At 43.8% G+C, this 22,229-nt stretch overlaps 1 pseudogene; it reads left to right on the top strand.

Annotated features, from left to right (window-relative positions):
- The first annotated feature begins 14,793 nt into the window (after positions 1-14,793).
- LOC123050723 (disease resistance protein RGA5-like) lies at positions 14,794-18,167 on the top strand (annotated as a pseudogene).
- Positions 18,168-22,229: the final 4,062 nt, after the last annotated feature.

Genomic DNA, 22,229 nt, shown 5'->3' with positions numbered 1-22,229 from the left:
ACAGATTAATAAAATATTAATGTAAAATATAGAAGTATTCAGCCTTTAAGTAAGTATTTATGTTTTTGTATATTTCAATAAATGCTTATATAAGTTTAAGAAAGTTCATATTTTAGACAAATATTCATGTAGTGTATAAAGTGTTCCTGCTTTAAGAAAGTTTTTAATTTACTATATATTTTCATAAATTCCTAAATAAATTTTAAAGTATTCACAGTTTTAACAAAATATTCATGAGGAAATATGACGCCGGGCTAAGGCAGACGCGACTTCATCGTCCGATTCGGGAATTCGGATCTAGGGTTTCCCCTGGAGCAAGATGGGAAGGAAGGTGAGTGTTGCAACATCGATGCCTCCAGCAAGGAAACGGTGCCCGTGAGCGCCGCAATCGACAACTCTGACCACTGTCAGAGTACGGCTTTCGCCGGCAACATCACCCGCCAAAACCCATGACCTGGTCAGCCCATCCGGCCAACTACCTTCACGACGCGCTAGCACAGCGCCACACTCCGCCCCTGCGCAGAACGGACACGCAACAAGGGCCCTCCACTTCAGACCGCAAAAGCCCGTCTCGGCACTGCCTCTGCAGATCTGGCACATCCGGCAAGCCGGAGCACCCTCACACGCCGAACAGCACCCAAACTCAACCGAGAACGAGCAGATCCTGCCGGCCCACCACTCCCGCGAGCTCCCGCCATGGCCACCGCGTCCCAAGGCCGCCGGGCATCCACCCCAGCAAATCGGCCCAAGGGTGCAGTTATTCTTCACCCGAGCTAATCTTACGATAGTTTCAAAACTAAATTACATTTGGTATACAAACAATTACATTCATATTGATTCAATACGCAAATTTGGCATAAGAAAACAAAAATATAGGTCATAAGACCAGCGGGGGCAAGGTGCTTTGGCGAGGTGAGCGGCATGCGCAAGCACCAGCGGCGAGGCCTGCTTGATGTGCTCGTGCCCACCAAGTGCATCGCGGGGCCAAGTGTTTGGTTGCAATAGATCATAGAGCAGTCACAATAATGTTCTGGAAGTTCTGTCAAGTCTTTGGTTCTTGCACACGTCGCGCTCCTTACCACGGCTCCTTGCCGCCGGTGATTGGGCGGCCCGAGAGGACCGGCCAATCACCGTCGGGGAGGTGTTGTGGCAAGGTGGGTGCACCCTGCGTGCTCTGGGCATTCCCACTCGCGCCATGGGTGCTGTGGCCGTGCCCCCTGAGTGCGCTGAGGGCCAAGTCTATGGTAGATTAGAGTTTGGAATCGTCACACCTGAACTCGTGCGCTTAGCTGTTCTTGTTGTCTGTTTATTATTCGGAGTTGTTCTTGGCTATTCTTTGTTATGCATAGCAGCAGCACTAAAAACCCTCTTCTTATTTTGTTTTTTCATTGGCGACATCCCAGGACTTCATCCACTCCCTCCACAGCCAAGTCCAGAACATGGACATGACTTCGTACACCCAGAACTCCGTCTTGACGGAGATCTATAAAAATGGTTTGTGAGGTTGAGGAGCCACAATTTGAACATGTTTATACTAAACCTTTATGCTTATTTTTAATTCATTTTTATCATATCATATTCTGAGCTAATATAGTTTTAATAACTTATGACAACATGATGTGATAACGTTGTTAAATATTAATAACAAACTCATGTTACATTTGTAATGTTCGTCGTTTAAAATATGCATCCACTATGCACAATCTAATCGTGTTTGTAATATAAGTGACATTAGATAGTTTTGACACATTTCACCTTAAAGATTTAGATCCAATCCCATATATGAGAGAAAATAAGAACAAAAAATACAGTCTTGAATGTTTTCATGGATTCATTGGTAATACTTGCATAAATAGAGTTTATACATTTTTGGTATGAATTTATGGTCCCGAAAATATCCTGATAGTGATGTCTAGATTGTGATTAGGCTTCATGAATAGAAAATTCTAGAATAAGAATCTTTAATAAAAACAGTAGGACTGTCCTTTCCTCGGTAATTTTTTCCATTATGGCACCTACCCATCAAAGGATACATCCAAAAATACAAATGAGAGGTAAAACTTCTTTTTTAGGGATTTTATTAAAAAAGGTTTATCCAACCGTTCCGACATTGTATAAAATATATATAATCAATAGAATTAAAGTTGTCTTCTAGGGAAACAAGTTTCTTAGGGGTTCTGTCACTATTATTTCATAGACGATATGGTTAATTACATGACTGATACTTTGAGGAGCTTACGACTATAACAACATTCTGAGGGTACCTACAATTGCAGGATGCCACCATTGACCAGTGGAGTACTATCATAGAAAAACCCTGGAAGAAAAAACATCTTACTGCCATTACGGCCACTGCCTCAAGAAAGCTTAAGATAGAACAAGAGACCTTACACACCGTACAACAAGGTTCACAGGACTAACACTAGTAGAAAACAGGGCTTTCGTTGGGGCCTGGCCAGCCCATTAGTCCCAGTTCAGTCACGAACTGGGACCCATGGGGGGCATACGTCCCGGTTCGTGCGCCCAGGGGGCCAGCCGGGCCTCGTGGGGCATTTGTCCCGGTTCGTCTAGACCCTTTTGTCCCGGTTCGAGGGCCCGTGCACGCATTCCACCATGGCATGGAACATGGTTTCTTCACTACGACAATAGAGTTTGCAAATATTCCCTCTGCCCCAAAATAATTGTAGCTGACTTAGTACGGCACATTAGGTAACTTCCACAAACTCAAAATTTCTAACTTGTGTAATGATGCACGGAGTAGTCTACAGAGTACTCTGCCTTCAACCTCGAATTGTGTTCAAAGAGACAAGCTTGTTGTAATATGGTATACTAGTATGGGCCACAGATCGGACCTTGGTTCCTGTAATATACTACAGCCCAGGCCCCAATCCCTCTCTCTCTCGCTCTCTCGCTTTCTAGAAAGTATGAAAACACTTCGTTTTAATAATGCCTGCTACATTTCTGATACCAAGACTATCTGCTAGTTTTTTTTAATATCTGACTTTGATCCAAGACTGCCTAATTCATATAGAAGTGGAGGTGCTGGCGCATAATCACTCAGATGTCGATCTGTTTAGAGTGAGAAATCTTGACACATCTAAAATGCCCCTTCTTTATCCATGTAAGTTTAATGGGTTATTTCCTGAATTAAATACCACTGCTCCAGTTGTGCCCATCGAACGCTAACAGCCAGTCAGCCACTGGCTTGCTTCACCCCATTTTGTCTGATAAGAACTTTATGGTTTTCGACAGCATTTTGTTACAGATTGCTTTCATCATATTACTTTGTATTAAATCTCTTCAATTGTGACACCTAATAATAATTAATAAGGTGGCCGTATGCATCGCCCAGATGCAGTGACCGGGGGTCATCCTCCTTTTCTAAAAAAAAGACATGCAAATTAATTGTGTGTTACGATATACAATACAGTACTACAAGTCTGGTCGTTACCCTTTCTTCTTGTTTTCTTTGTCTCTTTATGTTTTCCATATATACTCACCTATTGTTGCACATTTGTTTACTCTGCCATTGGGTTTCAACCAAAAATTACCTTGAAATTGTTTTCTGATAGTAATCAGGTTCTTTATTGCTCAATGTCCGGATTACACCTTTGATTGAATAACTTTAATCAGGAAAGAAATTCATGACTTACATCATAGCAAGAAGCAGAAACAATGCTAAGAGCTTCTTTGTTACTCGCTGTAAAGTAATACAAGAGCGTTTAGATCATTATTTTAGTGATGTAAACGCTCTAATATTTCTTTACAAAGGGAGTACACAAGTGTGGAGCAAATTTTGCCTCACGGTTAATATGAAGAAGCTTGAAACCCTGAAAGGATCAGCACAAAATTTTCAGTTCGTTCAGAATGTGGACTTTCCTTCTGATCGAGCACCCCTGCCCTGCTAGTATGCCACAGGAAGAGTAAGGCGGAGCAATCAGTTTGAGCAATGGCTTGGTGAACATTTCTGTTGACAGCTGCTTCTATTTCCCACTCTGGCAGTCAAGAGTTCCCTGATAAATGTATCCACCACTACCAGCTGCCTGATACAGCCTTCCTCCATAAGACCGTGACACTTTCTCGCCAGACATAACCAGACCCAGCAGTTCGGTTTGCAACATCAAGAGAACCATCAATGTTAATAATCGTCCAGGCTTGGGGAGAAGGCGTCCAGCGTGTCGGCTGGCCTACAGAACTTGATGCCGAAATAGGGAGCTCAAGATTGGACACCAGTTCATCCACAAGCAGTAAAGATCTGATATGTTCATACTGCTCTCCATGCACAAATCTATTTCTGCTTAACAAATGCGCCAGAGTAGTGTGATCATATAAGCCTTATCATCTTTGGACACTGCATCGTCCATAGTAAAATCACTAGCCCAAGTGACTGGATGCAGCCTTGGCAACTTGAGCCCTCTCTCTGTTCCAGCACCGATGCCCAGATTTTTTTGGCATGCTCGCATTCCACCATGGAACGTGGTTTCTTCACTATGACAATAGAGTTTGCAAATAGCAGACTCCATCACATGGATGGCACCCCACTAGTTAACTGTAACATGGCAGAAATCCTGTAAGTACTCTCCTCCATAAAACTCGAAATTTCTTACTTGTGTAATGATGCACGGAGTAGTCTACAGAGTACTCTGCCTTAAACCTTGAATTGTGTTCAAAGAGACAAGGTTGTTGTATTATATAGTACTAGTATGAGCCTCATATTGGACCTTGGGTTCTGTAGTATACTACAGCCCAAGCCCCAATCTCTCTCTCTCTCTCTCTCTCTCTCTCTCTCTCTCTCTCTCTCTCTCTCTCTCTCTCTCTCTCTCTCTCTCTCTCGCGCGCGCGCGTGCACACACACACACACACACACACTTTCTATAAAGCATGAAAACACTTCTTTTGAATAATGGCTGCTGTATTTTCTGATACCAAGACTGTCTGCCACATTATTTCATCTCCAGTTTTGATGCAAAACTTCCTAACTCATACAAAATCAGAGGTGATGTGGCATAATCACTCAGTTGTCAATCTGTTTACCAATGTAAATATTAGAATATGAAATTGTGGCACATCTAAGATCGGAAAATGCTCCTTTTGTATCTTAATTCTGTAAAACAGGAGAGACTCTCTTTCTATTATGATTTACTCGACCATTTTCGGGTAAAAACATAGGGTTAGAATTTAAAAATGTGTGAGCGCTTCAAACGAACGCTGGGGGTATTCTTTTTATGAATGCGTAGACTGCACTTTGATAGTAGACACGTTAGAAACAGACAAACCAGTCAGATTCCCGCATACTTTAACTCCTCGTATGAGGACGGCTGATTCAGCTCTGAGATTCATCTTGCTTTCACAGTGCTCATCTGTTTACTCCGAGCTCACACGCAGGCTTCTGAGGATGCTCTAGGTAATCACCATCTCCCCCTTGAGAAAAAATTCTCCTGATACTGTAAATTGGGTGCTTTCGCATATGCTCTTCTCGCATGATCTGTAGCTTGTTAACTTAAGAAACTGCTGTGGCTGCTACTTCTTAATCATGTTTAGGATGCTGTTAAGTTCCAGCATGATATGTAATTGTTGTTAGTGTTGGGAATCGTAGCATAATTTTAAAATTTTCCTACGCTCACCAAGATGCATCTATGGAGTCTACTAGCAACGAGGGAAGGGAGTGCATCTACATACCGTTGTAGATCGCGAGCGGAAGCGTTCCAATGAACGTGGATGACGGAGTCGTACTCGCCGTGATCCAAATCACCGATGACCGAGTGCCGAACGTACGGCACCTCCGCGTTCAACACACGTACGGTGCAGCGACGTCTCCTCCTTTCTTGATCCAGTAAGGGGGGAGGAGAGGTTGATGGAGATCCAGCAGCACGACGGCGTGGTGGTGGATGTAGCGGCTCTCCGGCAGGGCTTCGCCGAGCTTCTGCGCGAGAGAGAGAGGTGTTGCAGGGGAGGAGGGAGGCGCCAAAGGCTGTGGTTTGCTGCCCTCCCTCCCCCCCTTTATATAGGCCCCCAAGGGGGGGTGCGCAGCCCTTGGAGATGGGATCTCCAGGGGGGCGGCGGCCAAGGGGGGAAGGGGTTGCCTTGCCCCCCAAGGCAAGGGGAAACTCCCCCCCTAGGGTTCCCAACCCTAGGCGCATGGGGGGGAGGCCCAAAGTGGCGCCCCAGCCCATTAGGGGCTGGTTCCCCTCCACTTTCAGCCCACGGGGCCCTCCGGGACAGGTGGCCCCACCCGGTGGACCCCCGGGACCCTTCCGGTGGTCCCGGTACAATACCGATAACCCCCGAAACTTTCCCGGTGGCCAAAACTGGACTTCCTATATATAATTCTTCACCTCCGGACCATTCCGGAACCTCTCGTGACGTCCGGGATCTCATCCGGGACTCCAAACAACTTTCGGGTTTCCGCATACATATATCTCTACAACCCTAGCGTCACCGGACCTTAAGTGTGTAGACCCTACGGGTTCGGGAGACATGCAGACATGACCGAGACGCCTCTCCGGTCAATAACCAACAGCGGGATCTGGATACCCATGTTGGCTCCCACATGTTCCACGATGATATCATCGGGTGAACCACGGTGTCGAGGATTCAATCAATCCGTATGCAATTCCCTTTGTCAATCGGCATGTTACTTGCCCGAGATTCGATCGTCGGTATCCCAATACCTTGTTCAATCTCGTTACCGGCAAGTCTCTTTACTCGTACCGCAATGCATGATCCCGTGACTAACGCCTTAGTCACATTGAGCTCATTATGATGATGCATTACCGAGTGGGCCCAGAGATACCTCTCCGTTTACACGGAGTGACAAATCCCAGTCTTGATCCGTGCCAACCCAACAGACGCTTTCGGAGATACCCGTAATGCACCTTTATAGTCACCCAGTTACGTTGTGACGTTTGGCACACCCAAAGCACTCCTACGGTATCCGGGAGTTGCACGATCTCATGGTCTAAGGAAAAGATACTTGACATTGGAAAAGCTCTAGCAAACGAAACTACACGATCTTTTATGCTATGCTTAAGTTGGGTCTTGTCCATCACATCATTCTCCTAATGATGTGATCCCGTTATCAATGACATCCTATGTCCGTAGTCAGGAAACCATGACTATCTGTTGATCAACGAGCTAGTTAACTAGAGGCTTACTAGGGACAGGTTGTGGTCTATGTATTCACACATGTATTACGATTTCCGGACAATACAATTATAGCATGAATAATAGACTATTATCATGAACACAGAAATATAATAATAACCATTTATTATTGCCTCTAGGGCATATTTCCAACAGTCTCCCACTTGCACTAGAGTCAATAATCTAGTTACATTGTGATGAATCGAACACCCATTGCGTCCTGGTGTTGATCATGTTTTTCCCTAGGGAGAGGTTTAGTCAACGGATCTGCTACATTCAGGTCCGTGTGTACTTTACAAATATCTATGTCTCCATTTTGAACACTTTCACGAATGGAGTTGAAGCGACGCTTGATATGCCTGGTCTTCCTGTGAAACCTGGGCTCCTTCGCAAGGGCAATAGCTCCAGTGTTGTCACAGAAGAGAGTCATTGGGCCCGACGCATTGGGAATCACCCCTAGGTCGGTAATGAACTCCTTCATCCAGACTGCTTCTTGTGCTGCCTCCGAGGCTGCCATGTATTCCGCTTCACATGTAGATCCCGCCACGACGCTTTGCTTGCAACTGCACCAGCTTACTGCTCCTCTATTCAAAATATACACGTATCCGGTCTGTGACTTTGAGTCATCCGGATCTGTGTCGAAACTAGCGTCGACGTAACCCTTTACGACGAGCTCTTCGTCACCTCCATAAACGAGAAACATATCCTTAGTCCTCTTCAGGTACTTCAGGATATTCTTGACCGCTGTCCAGTGTTCCTTGCCGGGATTACTTTGGTACCTTCCTACCAAACTTATGGCAAGGTTTACATCAGGTCTGGTACACAGCATGGCATACATAATAGACCCTATGGCCGAGGCATAGGGGATGACACTCATCTCTTCTATATCTTTTGCCGTGGTCGGACATTGAGCCGTGCTCAATTGCACACCTTGCAATACAGGCAAGAACCCCTTCTTGGACTGATCCATATTGAACTTCTTCAATATCTTGTCAAGGTATGTACTCTGTGAAAGACCAATGAGGCGTCTTGATCTATCTCTATAGATCTTGATGCCTAATATATAAGCAGCTTCTCCAAGGTCCTTCATTGAAAAACACTTATTCAAATAGGCCTTTATACTCTCCAAGAATTCTATATCATTTCCCATCAATAATATGTCATCCACATATAATATGAGAAATGCTACAGAGCTCCCACTCACTTTCTTGTAAACACAGGCTTCTCCATAAGTCTGTGTAAACCCAAACGCTCTGATCATCTCATCAAAGCGAATGTTCCAACTCCGAGATGCTTGCACCAGCCCATAGATTGAGCGCTGGAGCTTGCATACTTTGTTAGCATTCTTAGGATCGACAAAACCTTCCGGCTGCATCATATACAACTCTACCTTAAGGAAGCCGTTAAGGAATGCCGTTTTGACATCCATCTGCCATATCTCATAATCATAGTATGCGGCAATTGCTAACATTATTCGGACGGACTTCAGCTTTGCTACGGGTGAGAAAGTCTCATCGTAGTCAACCCCTCGAACTTGTCGATAACCCTTAGCGACAAGTCGAGCTTTGTAGATGGTCACATTACCATCCGCGTCCGTCTTCTTCTTAAAGATCCATTTGTTTTCTATGGCTCGCCGCTCATCGGGCAAGTCAGTCAAAGTCCATACTTTGTTTTCATACATGGATTCTATCTCGGATTTCATGGCTTCTAGCCATTTGTCGGAATCCGGGCCCGCCATCGCTTCTTCATAGTTCGAAGGTTCACCGTTGTCTAACAACATGATTTCCAAGACAGGGTTGCCGTACCACTCTGGTGCGGAACGTGTCCTTGTGGACCTACGAAGTTCAGTAACTTGGTCTGAAGTTTCATGATCATCATCATTAACTTCCTCCCCAGTCGGTGTAGGCATCACAGGAACATTTTCCCGCGCTGCGCTACTTTCCGGTTCGGAAGGGGTGACTATCACCTCATCAAGTTCCACTTTCCTCCCACTCAATTCTTTCGAGAGAAACTCCTTCTCTAGAAAGGACCCGTTCTTGGCAACGAAGATCTTGCCTTCGGATCTGAGGTAGAAGGTATACCCAATAGTTTCCTTAGGGTATCCTATGAAGACGCATTTTTCCGATTTGGGTTCGAGCTTTTCAGGTTGAAGTTTCTTGACATAAGCATCGCATCCCCAAACTTTTAGAAACGACAGCTTAGGTTTCTTCCCAAACCATAATTCATACGGTGTCGTCTCAACGGATTTAGACGGTGCCCTATTTAAAGTGAATGCGGCAGTCTCTAAAGCATAACCCCAAAATGAGAGCGGTAATTCGGTAAGAGACATCATAGATCGCACCATATCCAATAGAGTGCGATTACGACGTTCGGACACAACATTTCTCTGAGGTGTTCCAGGCGGCGTGAGTTGTGAAACTATTCCACATTTCCTTAAGTGTGTACCAAATTCGTGACTTAAATATTCTCCACCACGATCTGATTGTAAGAATTTTATTTTTCTGTCACGTTGATTCTCGACTTCACTCTGAAATTCCTTGAACTTTTCAAAGGTTTCAGACTTGTGTTTCATTAGGTAGACATACCCATATCTACTCAAATCATCAGTGAGAGTGAGAACATAACGATATCCTCCGCGAGCCTCAACACTCATTGGACCGCACACATCGGTATGTATGATTTCCAATAAGTTGGTTGCTCGCTCCATTGTTCCGGAGAACGGAGTCTTGGTCATCTTACCCATGAGGCATGGTTCGCACGTGTCAAATGATTCGTAATCAAGAGACTCCAAAAGTCCATCTGCATGGAGCTTCTTCATGCGCTTGACACCAATGTGACCAAGGCGGCAGTGCCACAAGTATGTGGGACTATCGTTATCAACTTTACATCTTTTGGTATTCACACTATGAACATGTGTAACATCACGTTCGAGATTCATCAAAAATAAACCATTGACCAGCGGGGCATGACCATAAAACATATCTCTCAAATAAATAGAACAACCATTATTCTCGGATTTAAATGAGTAGCCATCTCGAATTAAACGAGATCCAGATACAATGTTCATGCTCAAAGCTGGCACTAAATAACAATTATTGAGGTTCAAAACTAATCCCGTAGGGAGATGCAGAGGTAGCGTGCCGACGGCGATCACATCGACCTTGGAACCATTCCCGACGCGCATCGTCACCTCGTCCTTCGCCAGTCTCCGTTTATTCCGTAGTTCCTGTTTTGAGTTACAAATATGAGCAACCGCACCGGTATCAAATACCCAGGAGCTACTACGAGTACTGGTAAGGTACACATCAATTACTAGTATATCACATATACCTTGTGTGTTGCCGGCCTTCTTCTTGTCCGCTAAATATTTGGGGCAGTTCCGCTTCCAGTGACCACTTCCCTTGCAATAAAAGCACTCAGTCTCGGGCTTGGGTCCATTCTTTGACTTCTTCCCGGTAACTGGCTTACCGGGCGCGGCAACTCCCTTGCCGTCCTTCTTGAAGTTCTTCTTACCCTTGCCCTTCTTGAACTTAGTGGTTTTATTCACCATCAACACTTGATGTTCTTTTCTGATCTCTACCTCAGCTGATTTCAACATTGAATACACCTCGGGAATGGTCTTTTCCATCCCCTGCATATTGTAGTTCATCACAAAGCTCTTGTAGCTTGGTGGAAGCGACTGGAGGATTCTGTCAATGACCGCGTCATCCGGGAGATTAACTCCCAGCTGAGACAAGCGGTTGTGCAACCCAGACATTCTGAGTATGTGCTCACTAACAGAACTGTTCTCCTCCATTTTACAGCTGAAGAACTTGTCGGAGACATCATATCTCTCGACCCGGGCATGAGCTTGAAAAACCAGTTTCAGCTCCTCGAACATCTCATATGCTCCATGTTTCTCAAAACGCTTTTGGAGACCCGGTTCTAAGCTGTAAAGCATGCCGCACTGAACGAGGGAGTAATCATCAGCACGCTGCTGCCAAGCGTTCATAACGTCTTGGTTCTCAGGGATTGGTGCTTCACCTAGCGGTGCTTCTAAGACATAATCTTTCTTGGCTGCTATGAGGATGATCCTCAGGTTCCGGACCCAGTCCGTATAGTTGCTGCCATCATCTTTCAGCTTGGTTTTCTCTAGGAACGCGTTGAAATTGAGGACAACGTGGGCCATTTGATCTACAATACATAGTGTAAAGATTTTAGACTAAGTTCATGATAATAAAGTTCATATAATCAAATTATTTAATGAACTCCCACTCAGACAGACATCCCTCTAGTCATCTAAGTGAAACATGATCCGAGCTCAACTAGGCCGTGTCCGATCATCACGTGAGACGGACTAGTCAAGATCGGTGAACATCTCCATGTTGATCGTATCTTCTATACGACTCATGCTCGACCTTTCGGTCCTCCGTGTTCCGAGGCCATGTCTGTACATGCTAGGCTCGTCAAGTCAACCTAAGTGTATTGCGTGTGTTTCGAGGCCATGTCTGTACATGCTAGGCTCGTCAACACCCGTTGTATTCGAACGTTAGAATCTATCACACCCGATCATCACGTGGTGCTTCGAAACAACGAACTTTCGCAACGGTGCACAGTTAGGGTGAACACTTTCTTGAAATTATTATAAGGGATCATCCTACTTGCTACCGTCGTTCTAAGCAAATAAGATGCAAAAACATGATAAACATCACATGCAATCAAACAGTGACATGATATGGCCAATATCATCATGCTCCTTTGATCTCCATCTTCGGGGCACCATGATCATCTTCGTCACCGGCATGACACCATGATCTCCATCATCATGATCTCCATCATTGTGTCTTCATGAAGTCGTCACGCCAACGATTACTTCTACTTGTATGGCTAACCGTTTAGCAACAAAGTAAAGTAAATTACATGGCGTTATTCAATGACACGCAGGTCATGCAAAATAATAAAGACAACTCCTATGGCTCCTGCCGGTTGTCATACTCATCGACATGCAAGTCGTGATTCCTATTACAAGAATATGATCAATCTCATACATCACATATATCATTCATCACATCTTCTGGCCATATCATATCACATATATCACTTGCTGCAAAAACAAGTTAGACGTCCTCTAATTGTTGTTGCAAGTTTTTACGTGGTTTGTAGGTTTCTAGCAAGAACGTTTCTTACCTACGTATGACCACAACGTGATTTGCCAATTTCTATTTACCCTTCATAAGGACCCTTTTCATCGAATCTGTTTCGACTAAAGTAGGAGAGACAGACACCCGCTAGCCACCTTATGCAACTAGTGCATGTCAATCGGTGGAACCTGTCTCACGTAAGCGTACGTGTAAGGTCGGTCCGGGCCGCTTCATCCTACAATGCCGCCGAAACAAGAAACGACTAGTAGCGGCAAGAAGAATTGGCAACATCAACGCCCACAACTTCTTTGTGTTCTACTCGTGCATAGTAACTACGCATAAACCTGGCTCTGATACCACTGTTGGGAATCGTAGCATAATTTTAAAATTTTCCTACGCTCACCAAGATGCATCTATGGAGTCTACTAGCAACGAGGGAAGGGAGTGCATCTACATACCGTTGTAGATCGCGAGCGGAAGCGTTCCAATGAACGTGGATGACGGAGTCGTACTCGTCGTGATCCAAATCACCGATGACCGAGTGCCGAACGTACGGCACCTCCGCGTTCAACACACGTACGGTGCAGCGACGTCTCCTCCTTTCTTGATCCAGCAAGGGGGGAGGAGAGGTTGATGGAGATCCAGCAGCACGACGGCGTGGTGGTGGATGTAGCGGCTCTCCGGCAGGGCTTCGCCGAGCTTCTGCGCGAGAGAGAGGTGTTGCAGGGGAGGAGGGAGGCGCCAAAGGCTGTGGTTTGCTGCCCTCCCTCCCCACCTTTATATAGGCCCCCAAGGGGGGGTGCGCAGCCCTTGGAGATGGGATCTCCAAGGGGGGGGGCGGCGGCCAAGGGGGGAAGGGGTTGCCTTGCTCCCCAAGGCAAGGGGAAACTCCCCCCCCCTAGGGTTCCCAACCCTAGGCGCATGGGGGGGAGGCCCAAAGTGGCGCCCCAGCCCATTAGGTGCTGGTTCCCCTCCACTTTCAGCCCACGGGGCCCTCCGGGACAGGTGGCCCCACCCGGTGGACCCCCGGGACCCTTCCGGTGGTCCCGGTACAATACCGATAACCCCCGAAACTTTCCCGGTGGCCAAAACTGGACTTCCTATATATAATTCTTCACCTCCGGACCATTCCGGAACCTCTCGTGACGTCCGGGATCTCATCCGGGACTCCGAGCAACTTTCGGGTTTCCGCATACATATATCTCTACAACCCTAGCGTCACCGGACCTTAAGTGTGTAGACCCTACGGGTTCGGGAGACATGCAGACATGACCGAGACGCCTCTCCGGTCAATAACCAACAGCGGGATCTGGATACCCATGTTGGCTCCCACATGTTCCACGATGATATCATCGGGTGAACCACGGTGTCGAGGATTCAATCAATCCGTATGCAATTCCCTTTGTCAATCGGCATGTTACTTGCCCGAGATTCGATCGTCGGTATCCCAATACCTTGTTCAATCTCGTTACCGGCAAGTCTCTTTACTCGTACCGCAATGCATGATCCCGTGACTAACGCCTTAGTCACATTGAGCTCATTATGATGATGCATTACCGAGTGGGCCCAGAGATACCTCTCCGTTTACACGGAGTGACAAATCCCAGTCTTGATCCGTGCCAACCCAACAGACGCTTTCGGAGATACCCGTAATGCACCTTTATAGTCACCCAGTTACGTTGTGACGTTTGGCACACCCAAAGCACTCCTACGGTATCCGGGAGTTGCACGATCTCATGGTCTAAGGAAAAGATACTTGACATTGGAAAAGCTCTAGCAAACAAAACTACACGATCTTTTATGCTATGCTTAAGTTGGGTCTTGTCCATCACATCATTCTCCTAATGATGTGATCCCGTTATCAATGACATCCTATGTCCATAGTCAGGAAACCATGACTATCTGTTGATCAACGAGCTAGTTAACTAGAGGCTTACTAGGGACAGGTTGTGGTCTATGTATTCACACATGTATTACGATTTCCGGACAATACAATTATAGCATGAATAATAGACTATTATCATGAACACAGAAATATAATAATAACCATTTATTATTGCCTCTAGGGCATATTTCCAACAGTTAGGCTATCATGTGACGACTATCTTGAAATCATTGCTTTCTCAACCTATTCATTTACAACTCATATTTTTCTTTCTTTCAGATTGTTGTATATCTGCTCTGAAACTGAAGAACAAGCTCCAAAATTTCCCCATCAGCTTTTCGAAAAGTTAATTTCCCCATCAGTACGCTCAATGCTTCACTCTCCAACTCTCTCTCTTAATTCAAGACAGGTCTCCATCCCCACTTCTTTCTCCTTTCATTGAGGTCTGTCTGTTTGACTTCATTCTGAATTTCTACCGAAGTTTTGACTTCATGCTCCTGACTAATCATGTTGCCGTTCTTTAGGCAATGTAGTGCAAGACGAAGTTCTTCATCAACGTAGCAGATCGCCACCACCGTCTTCCCTTTGCTGCTTCCGCAAACACCAGCGGCCGACTGAGAGGCTGAGCTATAGCGCAGGCCGGGCATGGCCCAGGCGGTGATTGGAGCGATGGGCACCCTCCTGCCCAAGCTGGCTGACCTAATCACCAAGGAGTACAACCTTCAGAGGGGTGTCAGGGGCGAGAACATGTTCCTCAAAGCCGAGATGGAGAGCATGGAGACATCTCTCCTCGGGATTTCTGAGGCTCCAATCGACCAGCCACCGGACATCCAAGTCAAGCTTTGGGCCAAGGCTGTGAGGGACTTGTCATATGGCCTGGAAGATAGCATCGACAAGTTCATGGTGCGCATCGAAACCGATGGCCGACCAGATAAGTCCCATAGCTTCAGGAATTTCATTGATAAGAGCCTCAACCTGTTGACCAAGGGCAAGATTTGCCACAAGATCGGCATCGATATCAAAGACATCAAGAGCCACATCAAGGAGGTCAGTGACCGGCGTGATAGGTACAAGGTTGACAATGTGGCTGCTGCGAAGCCCGTCGGTCCAGCTATTGACACCCTTCGCCTAGCAGCCTTGTATAGAAAGGCCACGGAGCTCGTTGGCACTGACGAGAAGAGCGTTGAGGTAATCAAGATGCTGACGGAGGGAGATGAGGTTTCGGAGAAATGTCTAAAAGTGGTCTCTATTGTTGGATTTGGTGGATTGGGCAAGACAACCCTTGCCAATGCAGTGTATAAGAAGCTCAGAGTGCAAATCAGTATTCAAAAGCAAAATTTGCAATTCGATTGTGCGGCCTTTGTTTCCGTGTCTCTTAATCCTAATATGAAGCATATTTTCAAGAGCATGCTCCATCAACTTGATAAGTAGATGTACCAGAACATTAATGAAGCATCATGGGGCGAGCAACAACTCATCAGTGAGATAAGAACATTCCTTGAAAACAAGAGGTACGTTTGTGAATATGTGTTCCTCAATGTTCCGTATATGGATGCCTGAAGGAAATTACAATAGTGCAGACCTCTCAAGTTTTTATTTTCTTTGCCATTTAAGTTGGTAAGCTTTGGGAGTCAGCATAGCTCAAATGGTTGGGGGAGTGGATGTACAAACCCAACACCTGAGTTCAAATCCTCACGGAGGCGAATTTAGGTTCCTATTAGTTCTTGAGGACCATGCTTTCCTTGTACTCATGCATTTATCCTTGAGGACTAGGCTTGGTGTGTAACCAAGATTTAAAAATCTTAGTACTCATGCTTAAAAAGGTTGTATGCATCGTCCCTAGTTGGTGTAGAGGCCGGCGAAGTAAAATTATCCCCCAGTTTTAATTTGTCGAAGAAAAGTTGGTAAGCTTTCTTACACAGCTCAATTCTTCCCAATTAATGTATGACAACTCTTATGTAATATATGTATTTTGATATCAACTGAAGGTACTTGATAGTTATTGATGACATATGGGATAAATCCGTCTCGGAAAATATCAAGTATGCATTGATTGAGAATGGATACGGAAGTAGAGTAATCACACCAACTCGGGTTCTTGATGTTTCCCTGCAAGCTGGTGGTGTATATCGGCTGAAACCTCTTTCTGTTGTCAACTCAAGAAAGTTGTTCTATCAAATAATATATGAGATGGAGAACAAGTCACAACCTAATCAATTGGTTGAAGTATCTGAGAGAATTTTAAAAAGATGTGGGGTAGTTCCGCTAGCTATCCTTGCGATAGGTAGCTTGCTGTCTAGTGAAAAGGGAAGAGCACATACACATGAGTATTGGTCCAAGGTGTACAAATCCATCAGTTCGGGGCTAGACAATAATCATGATGATGTGAAGAACATGAGGAGAATATTATCTGTAAGTTACTCTGGCCTACCTCTGCACCTAAAGACTTGCTTACTGCATCTTGGTTTGTATCCAGAGGATTATGAGATTGAAGCAGAACAACTAATTTGGAAATGGGTTGGTGAAGGTTTTGTGAAAAAAGAACAAGGGAGGAGCTTATATGAAGTAGGAGAGGATTACTTGAAGGAGCTAGTTAATATAAACTTGGTCCAGCCTTCATATTTAAATAGCCTTCGTCGTGTGCATGATATGGTTCGTGACTTCATCACTTATTTGTCACATGAGGAGAATTTTCTAACAACACCAGATTGTCAGCAGTTAGAGTATCTACCAAGTAAGATACGCCGATTGTCCTTGCAGACCAGGAATGAAGAAGTTGGTAATCAGCTGGCAACCGTGAGCTTGTCCCACGTGAGGTAACTTACTGTGTTTACTCCAGCTTTTAGTTTGCTGCCAGCACTCTTCTGTTTCCCAGTCCTGCGTGTATTAGATTTAGCTGAATGTGAAGTGTATAATACCCATTGGAATGATATATGCAATTTGTTTCACTTGAGATATTTGAATTTAAGGGGTACATCTATCACTAATATCCCGAAAGAGATCGGGAATCTACAATTTCTGCAAGTGCTGGACATAAGGTCTACCAAAATAGAAGAAGAGCTGCCGTCAACCTTTGCTCAACTAGCACAATTGTTGTTAATCCACATGCTTAATAGCATCACTTATGCAGTGCCAAGATCGATGTGCTCCATGTCTTACCTGTTCTTCCTAAGTATCACACTGAAAACATTAGGAGAGGAGGACCTTCAAGTTCTCGGGAGCATAGTGTCTCTCTCTGAACTGGTCATACAAGTGGAGAAACCTACACAAGGCAGAGAAAAACGGTTGACCACTGGCATTGGTTATCCATTTTCATGTCTAAAGATGTTCAGTGTCAAGAGTGACACCATGGAGTTGAGGTTTGGACGAGGAGCCATGCAAAGTCTCCAAACCCTCAAATTAGATTTTCAGGATGTGGAGGACACATTATTCCAGTTTGGTGATTTTGCATTGGGTTTAGAGAACCTTCCGTCGCTTGAGGATGTTTGTGTTACATTCAGTGAAGATACAAGCGAGAAGATTAGTAGTGTGGAAAATGCATTGAGGAAAGAGATAGATATGAATCAAAACAAGCCTAGGCTGAGAGTTACAGATATGGGACGCCTCATGGTAACTACCATAATTCACACTGTCAAACAGTATATAGTTATTTTTTACTTGCTAATTTTTGTACCTTACTAGCACAAATGCCCATGCGTTGCAATGGGAGGCTACAAAACTTACCTCCAGTAGGAATGCGGGCTGCGACCCCAAGAGCCTCCAGCACCCTGGTCGCAACGCATTGGCTTTGAAATGTCGAACGATACCTGAGAAGAAAGGATGTGGCGTCCGCGTGCAGTAGATCATCGGTGGCAAAATCTCTACTATGAAATTTAAGAAGAAAATTAACATTCAATCGTGTTATTTCTCGTTCATTGCATAAACTTATTTGGGTTTAATCTCGCAAACTAAACCAATGATTAATTCTATGAAACAACATTCAGATAGAAAACATCATATCTCGCCAATTTGGGGTTTAATCAGGGATAGCTTGCTCCTTTGTCACCCAAATATACATGTACTAAGAGAATATCTATTGGATAACAGAACGGAAGGAGAAATAATCAACAATGGTGGTGACAGTAACACAAGGGGAAATAATCAAGAATGATGTTTCCAGTAACATAAGGAGCATGGTGATAACTACATTGCAGTCGTCACCAACCGAAAGCAACTGACGCAACCCAGAATATAAACTGTGTTGTAACGGGAGAGAAAAATCCTCATATGCACCATCTCCGTTATTATGCTCAACATCTGAAGTACATCAAATATTAAAAAAGAGTCTGCAAAAAAGAAGTAGATATTAATTAATGCTAACAGACAAAACTAAGAAGACAGCTACGCATGATGCACATCATATCCGGTTGTATATATACAACCTGCAGATTTGAAATTTCAAACAATTTTGCAACTCAAACAGTTTGACCACTGACCATATCAACTAATCCATACAAAGTTCTTCACATAAAGGCAATTAGCAATCAGAACAAAAGTTGAATGGCCAAATCTCTGAAAAGAAAATACCTGAAACGGTACATCAAGAATCTGATTACAAAATAAAACAATAACTATATCTTATCAAATCATGTGACAAAGGAATCCCTCCGTATTAATATATTGTAGTATACACCAAGATCTCCTAGCTCTGTAGCACCTTACTGCAGTCTTGTTTTCATGCATGATGAATAGGAAAATCATGTTGAAATACTACTAACCATAAAACAAGATGACATATGTTGGCATATACAAACTACAAAAGCAAGTTAACACATCACACAATAAATGAGCAAACTCAGCAGGTCTCAACTGTCAACATGTAAGCCATAGCATCAGAGATGTTAGTGAGTGAAGTTATCTTTCCTGCACATCGACATTGTCATGTACCTCTTTGAATAGATATTTAACATGAGACTTGTGAAATTGTTTTCCTCGCATGTTAGGTTGGTGCATTGTTACGGTAACAAAGCTGACGACCCATGTGGTAGATTTAACCTGGTGGTCATAATACATTTTGATCTATAAGTAAGAGTAGTGCTAAACCTCTCATATATATCCGTTGAAACCAAAAGTATACAAATGATGAATCAACGTGTAAGTTTAGCATTTTTTCGATCATTATAAGTTTAACACCAAATAACATTAAATCTATACAGAAATTTTAGCCCAGCCCAGGTCCTCTCAACCGCAGAAGGCAAGATGCGTCAATGCCGCGAGGGTTTCTGCAATCTCGCGAGATGACGAACTATTCTGAAAAGATTGTTTTCTTTTCTATACCAATGGGGCTGCGTTTGCAACCGTAATGAGGTAGAAATCTAGTACGTTTTGATATATAAGTAAGAGTAGTGCCAAACCTCTCATATCAATCGCTGAAACCAAAAGTATACAAATGATGAATCAACATGTAAATTTAGCATTTTTTCGATCATTATAAGTTTAACACCAAATAATACTAAATCTGTACAGAAAATTTAGCAGCACAAAATGATTTTCATACATATACATGGGATGTTATTTAGATGGACAATGAAATAACTATACATAAAGGAGGAAATTTTACAGCACCTCCGCATACTTATCGATTAATCCCCTATCATCTTCCCTTCTCATCTTTCCTTCGCATCTCCCCCACCATCGCCATGCCATGCGCTACAACTGCACCAAACATGAGCAGCCACATTATGAGATGGATTCAGAATAGTTTACCATTGCAGTAAGAAAACATTCCCTTACATATGGAGAAGACCTTGATTTTATATAAATTGTACAATGAGCAGTCAAGTAAGATGCACTACAACAGATCATGTTCAGTCCCAAGCATGCAAGTCTCTTCAAGTACTAATGATGAATGTCGTTCTTTATCCCCCATTCGAATACCGAAATAGCAACTTGTTTAGGAGAATAACACTATCAGTTAGAGAAGGTTGTTCTTGCTTATAGGTCATCGAGACCCAACTTCTGAAAACACATGAAATAGAAAATAAACTATACTAAGGATGAATGAATCAACCATGGCCTCGATGAATCAACCGTACCCGACGATCGCGGACAGGAGTCAACGATGTGTGCGCTACCGTCGAGGAGAGCATCCTTGTTGCCTCAACCCCAGGAGACTCAATCCGTGCTTTATTATTAGGGAGAGATATACAATCTGTAAAAGTATTTTCTTGTTTCTCTTCTTAACCATGTGAAGTTTCATATTAGTACCTTTTCCCAGTTATTTATGCATTTCAAATACTAGTTTTTGATAGGTTTACCTCATTTGCATCCATTATTCCGATACTAAAACTCTGTTGGGATCAATGTTTTTAATAGAGGGGTATGACATTCTACGTTTGGCGCTATGTTGAAGCTATAGCATGCTAAATGGTGCTAAATTGTGAACGATGCGTTTAGCGTGATGCCTCTCCAAACACCAGTGCTGAGATAGCAAGCTATTTAAAGTATGGCTGGGAACTGTTGGCTTGCACCATGGGTGGTAAACAGGATTAGGGGGAATTACCAGCATGCCGGTAGTTTCTACGAGGTTACTATGAGCTCAGTACTACCTCTTAGTAAGGGGCTATAAATTAAACTTTGCACACTGTCAATACATGGAATCAAATAATAATAAAGGAAAGGAAGTAGCCTGATCATAGTATTTCAGACTAGTTTTCATTGCGTAAGAAAATGTTCCATCAAACAAGAGAAAATTCAATGCCTTGAGATTTTCTACATGGAAATAGCTTAGGAAATAATGGTTCTATTGTACACTTTTATGCTGCATATTAATAAAACACATAAATAGATTTTTTCTGAAAGAACTATTTTCTATATACAAGGTATGCATGGCATATTGAGTAACTCCTTAATATACAGCAACTCGTGTAGCATGCTTGCATGAACAAATTTTTCTTGTTCTATGAAAAGTCAAGATTAAATACTTATCATTCTTCCAAGGAGGTACGCGAGGTACTGTACAGTTTGTTAAATTCTTAGCCGCAGAAGATTGACTCGCATCTGCAGTAACCAAGTACACACAAGCGCAACCAATGTCATGGTGTGTTGATATGTTTTACGCTTATCTACAAAACAATTTTAATGTTCCCAATGTCATGTCTTAACAGGAATTATTTCTCGCGTCCGCATCGCCACCACGTACATTGTGAGCTCCATGAAAGGTACAACTTGATGTCCTCTAAAAAGAATCTTCCTGAAAACTCAAATGTGGCCTTACTCAACTTTTGTAGAGGTTTGTCTTAGTAATTTCAATAGTAAATAGGTATCGATGGTTTGCAATCGATACATTTTCCGTGGGTATTACCGCAAGAGGAAATTTACAACATGGATGCTATGCGCACATGTACAGTTGCACTAACTTAGAGAAGAAAAGAATAACATGCATGATAAAGTAATCCTCCTTGTAGGTAACAGAAGAGTGCTAATGTAATACCACAGCACCTTAGTTACGGGTATACACCTGCACGTTTGTTTCTCTAAGTTTGCTGCTGAATGTGTCGTTTGGTGAATGTAGGTTTGTCAAAAAGCATAGTTGGCCTCGGTGGGATGCTGTCCCATCCAAGGTTCAGTTGGAGACCTATCTCATGGCAATCAGGGTACGACCAGGAAATGAAGCCACACAGGCCAGGAGATCACCTCGAGGTTCAGTCGAAAGAGTGTACCTGCTCTATGATCCTACACTCAAACTGATCTCTCTCCGGTTACTGATTTGGCCGTGATACACCATAGATAAGTGCCTAAAGACTTCAGGTAGAGAAATAATTTGTGAGACACCGTTAGTGTACTCATTATCTGCACAAGGTGGTCGGATTAATTATGCTCCAAGTATGACTTCCGTAATATTTATCAATAATCATGCCTCGCTGCTCTCTAGCCACCCAATATAGGGTTTTAGAGCATGCCTCCACGGTTGATTGTATTGGCAGGAGTTCCAAGATGAGCACTGCTATAGACACGACACTGCGTGCACGATTCCTGCACGACAACATATATCACATAGTCCATGCATGTATGGAAATGCACTAAACGGCTGGATTGCCCGT

This window comes from Triticum aestivum, chromosome 2D, assembly GCF_018294505.1.
Source record: "Triticum aestivum cultivar Chinese Spring chromosome 2D, IWGSC CS RefSeq v2.1, whole genome shotgun sequence".
In the NCBI taxonomy this organism is placed as follows: Eukaryota; Viridiplantae; Streptophyta; class Magnoliopsida; order Poales; family Poaceae; genus Triticum; species Triticum aestivum.
This window is presented reverse-complemented; position numbering and strand designations above follow the sequence as displayed.